This window comes from Epinephelus fuscoguttatus, linkage group LG5 (genome assembly GCF_011397635.1).
Source record: "Epinephelus fuscoguttatus linkage group LG5, E.fuscoguttatus.final_Chr_v1".
Classification (NCBI taxonomy): Eukaryota; Metazoa; Chordata; class Actinopteri; order Perciformes; family Serranidae; genus Epinephelus; species Epinephelus fuscoguttatus.
Window position 1 is genome coordinate 3841203 of NC_064756.1, and position 8580 is coordinate 3849782.

General features: G+C 39.6%; 1 long non-coding RNA gene across 1 annotated transcript; it reads right to left on the minus strand.

Moving 5' to 3' along the window:
- Positions 1–3209: 3209 nt before the first annotated feature.
- Positions 3210–6690, minus strand: LOC125888728 (uncharacterized). Its single transcript, XR_007449361.1, has 3 exons — positions 6643–6690; positions 4997–5118; positions 3210–3936 (listed from the first exon to the last, which is right to left on the minus strand). It is a non-coding gene; the product is annotated as an uncharacterized LOC125888728 (long non-coding RNA).
- Between the last annotated feature and the right edge of the window lie 1890 nt (positions 6691–8580).

Genomic DNA, 8580 nt, shown 5'->3' on the forward strand with positions numbered 1-8580 from the left:
TAACAACAGTGTGTACAGTAGTTGAGTGGAGGCCGAGCAGTTATTTATACTAATGAACATGGGCTGTGCAAGGGTGTGTGGGGAGGTGACAGAACAAAGTAGAGAAAGATGGAAAGAGTCAGACTGACAGAGTGAAGGAAGAAATAAAGACTGTACACATCTGAAGATGCGAACATTAAGAAGAAGAACACAAGCCAGCCCTTTTATTGAACCGCTGCTGCCACACACACACAGATGAATGCTGCTGAACTGTATGCTAAGATTAAAACGGACCAGAAATACATCAACCTGCTCAGTCTCTGTGAACAAGACAACAAAGGAGCTGAGTTGTTTGTATGTTGATTCACAATCCTCCAATCATGCATTACTATGTCTTAGTCCCTTTCTTTTCCTCCTTATTCTTCTGCAGTGTTTCTATTCCACCCTTACATGATAAGAATTCTGGAGAAAAGCTTGTCAATTTTTCTTTTGTTGATAAATGATGTGTAAAATGAAATATGTCCCTTATGGTCACCTCCATCAGATTCTCCAAATGGCTGCCTTCATCTGTCAGATAACTGCTCAGCCCCAGCACTGTTATTCTCTGTGGAGCCTGTACTTTAAAGACAAACACAAATCTAAAGAGCAACTAATTATTAAATCTTTATTATATTATTGTTGCCAACACTCGCATTTGTTTAATTAAAGTTTTTGTTCCCAGCATTACTTCGATCTGTTGAGCGTGTCTGTGTCGCAAGGGAGAGAGAGATAGAGATGCGGTATACAATGGAAGCAGTGAATTATGACTCATCCACTCAGTGTATTTATAGACAAAGGGACAAAACGGAGCAATAATCATTAGGGGCGGATGTCACAAGACGATAACTTGCATGGAAACACAATTTTACTCAATATCCTTCTGCCACCAGAGTGGAGATTAATTAAAGTAAAGAGAAAAAGCAAAAGAGAGCCAGAGAAAAACAACCCAATCACCAGAATGAATGTTGGCATTGTATGTTTCTGCAAACCACGGACACATTTGTATGTTTTCATGGAGCAGATATTTTAGACCTTAGCATTTCTTTACATTTCAACAATGCTGTTGTTAATGTTTAGTTAGGTTTAGGCATCATGCTTTTACCCGTATTTGATGGCACAATCCTGGCTGGAGAAACAGCAATGTCTCAGTAAAAAGTAGCTGCTTTTCATGGCACTATCTCTGGTGATAACACAGTGATGGGTTGCTAAAAACACCCATGTTTCGTGGCTAAAAAGCAGCTGGTGGCACAGTTCCAGCTGAAAGCACAGCAATGTTTTGGTAAAACCAGCTGTTTTTGTGGCATCATCTCAGCAGGAAATGCAGTGATGCCTCTGTAAAAAACAAACACTTTTTTGACACTATCCCTGCTGGAAACACAGCAATGGGTTACCGAAAAAACACCCTTGACTGGTGATTAAATAGCCTCTAGAAACAGAGCAATGACTCGCTAAAGAACAAGTTTTTGTGGCACTATTTTTACTAGAAACAGTGATCCCATCCAAGCTCGTGGCCAAAAAGCAGCTGGAAATGCAGCGATAACAACTGGTAGTAGGGGCCCAACCCTGACTGAACACGCAGCAATTTCTTTGTAAAAACTGCAGTGACATCTCAGTAAAAAACACCAGTTTTTGTGTTACTACCCCCACTGGAAATGCAGTGACAGGTCACTAAATAACACCCACGTTTGTCTTTTAAAAAGCTGCTAAAAGCCACAGAAATGGCTTGCTGAAAAACAACCAGTTTTGATGTTTATTAGTCTCAAACAGTGGTCTGCAGTTGTCTGCAGCTTTGCAGGCCTCTCACCTAGGGGACAATGCCAAAGTACGAAATGTACAAATGAAAGGCGTCTGTGGTTTGCAGAAACATATGATGCTAACATTTTCTTCCATTGACAGAGGGAAAAAACAATAAATCCTCCAATCTACAACAATAACAGGTAACTGCCTTTCAAAATGGCACATTTGAGCATTCTGAGATGACACTGCTGTGGTTAGGGTCAGGAAAACACCACAGCACCTGTTAAAAGAAACCAGTGTTGACTGGTGGTAGAAGGTGAAATCAGGAAGGGATAATTTACAACATTACAGTGATTAGTAAGAGTGGATTTGTCTGTAATCCATTCATCCTGGTGGGTGAAGGAATCTCTGCTTGGCAACTCATATCTGTGATATAACGTCTTCAGTCTCCACTGAAAGCTTGTGAACAGAGCAGAGGATAAGGACCTAAGAGCTTGGCTCTGTAGCTCAGTTTTTTATTCACTAAAGTAATTAGGTATACTGTAACTCCGACATTACTTTAGCCAGTGCAGTCAGCCAGAAGTCAGAATCTGCTCCCCTCTCATCCAAACTGGGCAACAGCAAAATAAAAAGTTGGATTATGCCCTCTAGAACAACACATAGGAGTGTTTCCTGATCTGATAACAGTCCTGTGATCAGCTCAGTTTTCAGTGTTCAGTGTTTTGTCTTGAATACATGAAACAAATACAAATGCCATATTCCCATCATGTTCCACATTGTTTTCCACAGTTTGAGGTTTGACTGTTGCTTGGTTACTGATGTCATCTCGTTATGCCCTTTCCTTATGCAACCGTTTCATGATACCCAACTGGAGATCAAGGTCATTTTCACACCTGTTGTTGATCGATTCATTTGGTCGCACTGGAGGGAAAACATTGCTGCATTTTAGTTTTGGTTCAGTTCCTGTTCACACTGACTTTTTGCAAACGAACCAAGCGGAGTAAACACGAAGTTCTACTGACAGACAGGTAACTCATTGATTGGACAGTTTTGGTGTTTGTCACCCTGCATCATCAGGACCCACGTGGGGAAATCAACATCTGACTGAAGTTCATGCAGCAGCACTATGATGCTTCTGAAGTGTTTATATTTATGTTCTCTGGTTTCACAAAGAGCTCATCGAGAAATAACTGATTGTAAGCATGATTAGCAGGCTATTGTTGGACTGCAAATCGATTGCATGTTATGAATAACGACTAACATAGACACAGGATGAAAGGAAGGCGTCTTGTACAGTAATGATTCGGGGCTTAATACTGTGGGATCAATAACACACACTTTTTAATGGACTTCATGACCAGACAGAGTACACTGAATCAGATACAATGTTGGCAGTTTGAACAGCGTTTGAATCAGGGAAAACACACTGACGCACATATATGTGTTACCATGGTTACATGTATGTATTAGCATAAACAGGTTACGGGATATATGTTGCCTTTATCAGGATCAGTTATGAGATCGCAGATAGATTTTATTATCAGTAGATGGATCTATTATTGGTTTAGCTGTTATCAAATCACATATCTGCTGTCAAAAAATCCTGTGGTTGGTTCGTTTTCTTTTACACCAGAAACAAACCTCACCAGAGTCCAGTTTGTCTGCACCAGGGTTTGACTGACAGCTTTCACACAAACGGACCTGAGTGCGTTTTAACTGAACCAAACATAAAGTATGAAAGCATAAGTGCCACAAACCATTCACCTTAATGCGCTCAACTCCTAAAATATATTTAAAAAAAAAAAAAAAAAAATATGATGCACACTGAAAGTTTCCCCACAGATTTGAACTTTTGAGCAGAAGCATTCAGTTGTTTGTGCAGCTTAAAGTGCAAATCCTTCTTTTTACTTCCACAGCTAGGTCTGTGGATTTATGACAAATGTACCTTCATACAAAAGAAAAGGTACCATTGAAAATAGGGACTGGGGATTATCCAGAGCAAATCGGACATTGTTTTTTAAAAGAAATGTTGCTTCCCAGTTCTTTGAATTTTATTTTCCATGCTGAGCACCATAAATTAAATTCCATTCAGCTCCATTGCACTGTGGTGGTGGAAGAAGTATCAGAGAAGGCCTTATCAGCATGGCGAGACACCACCAGGGGTATATGAGAAAACATTTTCTGTGGGTGAAAGAATCCTTTTAAGTCACCTTTGAAGTGTACTATGGATAAAAGCTTGGTACTCAAAGGAGAGATTGTGGATGGAGAATCACTTCAATACTGTGAGCGTACAGGTTATAAGTGGATTGCTGCAGTGACGGCACCCTAAATGACTGCTGCACCTTCCAAAAACACCTAAGAAAATACATTTAAATGCCTTTGCAATATAAAGAAAAAACTTAAATCCCATGACATTGATCCCAAAAGCCACACAACACCGAACAACGTGTTGACTGCAGTCGCCTGACAATTTCAAGTATTTGTGAACCAATCTCATCCACCTCCGCCACCGGGCCCCTGAGGAGTTTACTGACTACAGTGACCTCTGCAAACAAGAAAGAAAGCCTCCAACTATATTCCCATAACAGTTCAGGGGAAACTAAAAGTTACCTTTCAACCATCCACCAGTATCCCCAAATGAATTCAGTACTTCTCCACCTTTAATGAGAACAGGCACCTTCACCCCCTAAATCACAGGATAGTTTCACTCAATGCAAAAAAAAAAGTTTAAGAGTGTGTTACCCCCACCACTCATACACACACATTCAAGAATGGATCTCCACATCAATAGCAACCTTTGTGAAATGCCTCTTATCAATAGGCTACTGCCCTGCATTTCTCTGTCTCATTATGTTTGAACAGCACCGTGACATTTCCAGAGAAAAGCTTACTTAAGATAAAGCCAGGTGTCAAGGCTTCTGCTTTACAGTAACTATTACATAACTGCAATGACTCGTGAGGTGTCAACATATTAGGATGTACTACATTCGACATATATCTTATGAGTCACATTGTGTCTATGTTCACAGAATAATTATTAAATCCTGAAAACCATTTTTAAAAGTTCATCAAACTCTTTTAGTAACTTGATTATTTGAATATCTTTCCTTTGTGGAGAAAAACTAAATGAATACCAGTTTATCCAGGGTTGGAAATTGGCACCGGCCACCAGCCGAATGTTGGTAAAATATTCAAGCAGCTGCTAGATTTTGCCCATGGTCTGTAAAAATAATGGACGTACCTACTGTGATGTCACCCACTGGTTTCTGGACACCTATTTTGAAGCCTCGAGTTCTGCATTACAGCCGTCGCCATCTTGATTTTTGGAGCCAGAAGTGACCATATTTGGGTGAGAGGCTGGAGCTGTGGAGAAGCAAGGAGTGGATCTGACTGAGACTGAGGACACATCACCCAGATGTGCCGATCACCAGGACGGGGATTTTGTGCATTTTAAAACCTAAGTGGAGGGAATATTAACCCCGTAACACTGGGTCATCTGCATCTGGGCTGTTCTTAGTGCTTTTGTGCAAGTTTTGCTTGCCAAACGATCACCTAACGCCATCAGGCTTTATATAGTGATTTTATTAACATAACCTCTACCCCATATTTAAATACATGTGATTACTCTTAAAAACACATTAATTCATCATCGAAGAGGCATTTATTGTTATGGAGGCATTTCTATTGTCAAGGCTCTTGTGAGACTTGTTTCTATAAGTGAATATATTTTTATTGAATGGTCAAGGTCAGGGAACTTTTCACACCACCGCCAAAAGTGTAACTGCATGTTCCTCATATTTACATTATGTTCTTCAAAGCACACATTTTATTTGAACATTAGATCAAAAGGATGTGTGATGTAAAAGGAGTCGCTTGTAGTGATGAACCCACAGATAATGATCACCCGACTCTGCAGCCTCCCTTAAATTAGCTTAATGGAGCGTTAAGCATCCGTAAGCTGACTGTACTGGTTTTACAGCCTGGTTTAACTGCTTTGCTCCTCTCTCAACATCCTTAGTTATCAGTGATGTTTCTTAGCAGCAACATCCAGCAAAAAAGCCCTAAAACGCACCGTGCAGCGCCTGCTCACCATCAAACTGCCAACAGAAATAGTCAGCAGCAACCTGGTAGTCATGTGGAACATTTAGCAGCTAGAGAGTTATTTTTTATTAACAGTTGTAGGAGACCAAAACAGAACTAGAGTAAAACAGTGAATTGTCTGGTGGTCAGTAAAATGACTTATTAATGCTGATGTTGATGTGTCTGCTAGATGTGCAAATAAACACAATTGAAAGCAAATGAAAGTTTATACCTAAACATGTAAAATATTATATTCCACAAATTTTCAGACATCAAGCTTGCCTATTTAAATGAATTCAATTTTATTTTAAGTCCTAGCCTTTTGAAATTATTCAGTTACATACGCTACACTTCAATGTCTACAGCTGTAAGCTGTTGACTGAAGTCTCTGCAAAAATGATGAAAAACGATTCAATTGCGTCCTGACCACGGTAAATCCAGAAGCCGCTGCCTAACAAGGTCCTTCACATTAAAAAATGTTTTAAATCCAAAGAATGATGCCAAAAAACCTACAATATCCAGGATGTGTCCCGCACTTCTGATGTGGCGTTACCTTCTCTTGACCCGCCGACCGACGTCGACTCAACTGCTAAGCTAACTAACGGCAAGCTAGCTAAACGCTGCTAAAGTAGCTAGCTAGATGCTAGCAGGCTAAACCGTCCACACAGTTGTTCTTCCGGCACGGTACTGTGTCAAAATGGTTTTTTAATCATTCATAGTCACTGAACAAAAGCCTTACACCCTGCATGTTCCCGTGTTTACAGTCACTTCTTGTCGGCTAAATATTTAGTACTTTGTCCTGCTTACCGTTAGCTGCTGTCCTCCATGCTAACCGTCTCTTCAGGGTTGCCAGGTCTGACCCTGTTCTTCTTCTGCGCCCCGCGATAGGCTGGAGGCTAATTACCATCCATTCAACTTGACCGCTACTGAATAAACTCTGTTTCACACATTTATTAAACCACCACAAAGTAAAAGAAAAGGCTGTGAATTTTTAGTTTCCTTAGGGCTTTTCAAAATTTATAGGAAACATTCTTAATAAATGCAGATAAATCTGAGAATGAAATAATAGTACTACACATAAATGAAAATACATAATAAAATACAGATAAACCAAGGTACAAGCAAACAGATAAAGAACCGTCAGAGGATTCAGGGAAGAAAGTTGCATAATTCTAAATAATATATTTACAGTGTTGGTCAAGTTACTCTCAAAATGCACTATATTACATATTAGTAGTTACTTTAAACTACAAGTAATAAGTTACACCACAGTGTTACTCTGTGTAGAGTAATAAGTCACTCATTACATTACTAATGCATTACTTTCACCAAAGTGAGCTCAGATGAACTAATATTGATGTTAAATGGATGATGGATGGATGGATGGATGGATGGATGGGGTCATGTTGTTTCAATGCAGGTAATCGAAGTACAGAAGCTCCAGTTTATTACGATTAATTTCAAATTCAGTGCTGCAGGTCTGATCCATTCTTACACCCACATATAGTGTTACCACTTTGTATTAAAGTATGATGATAAAGAACCATTAAATAGCCTCAACCTTTTAAAATAAATGAATATCCTTGGACACATGGAAGGCCAGGCAGAGGATCAAATTCTGATATTATGAGATATGGATAAATACGAAACACAGTAAACAAATATTGAGGTAAGCACAACACATGGATTGGCGTGCCAGTAAATCACTACAGTGAGTGCAAATTAATACACCAGGGCTGGAGGACCCACCTGCCGGTTCCCGTTGTGCCGGTCAGCTATAGCAACACCAGAGAAAGTTAAGCATAAGAACAGGACTGTGTGCCGGTGTTGCTCTGCAGTTGTAGGAGATGTAAATGGAAACATATCCAACATATACTAACATCACCCAGATGTGCCGATCACTGGGACGAGGAAAAAACTAACTGGAGGCCAGCTCCTTATCCCCGCTTCTTTCAGGCAGCCTTAGGAAGGAAAAGCAGAACAGGCTAAGTTTTAACACACTGGACATGACAACGCACATGATCACTGGCCCTCTTCTATAGGTAACACATAATGAATGACATGACAACACACAACAACCTTCGGGAGATGTTTTTTCTGGTGGCGTACTGAAGGAATTGAAGCTGTGTGGATAAATTAAAAATGAAAACAATAAACGTCTACTTCGGGTGTTAATGCACTACATGACATTGTAAATGTTATAATTTTACCCGAAATCCTGTTGATAACGTGCTATATTACTTTGTTACTACAAAACAGTAATATGTTACTGTAACACGTTGACCGCAACACTGTATATGGATATATAGATACTGGTATTGGTTATCGGCCAAATGAGTTGATATATATTGGCATATCGGATATCGACAAAAAATCCAATACTGTGCATCCCTAATTTATATGCATCATCTTGAAGTAATACTGTAAAAGCAATCGCTCCACCTATCTCTACATAATGCTTAAAACAGTTCAAGCATGACACCTAATTTTTTTTAAAATTGCTTTACAGTATATAAAGCATTATTTTTGTCCTACATGTTACATAATATACGTTGATGGCACCTTGGACTGCTGGAACAAGCAGAGGTGAAGTGTCAGGTTTTATGGTTAATTATGAGTCACTGATATAAACATTAAGTTGTGCTGAAAAGCGACACATTTGTGTGTTTCCCCAGTGAAACAAACAAACACTTCATGTTTAAGAGTGTGAAGATATCTAGTCCTGGGTGTAAGTGATTAGCGCAT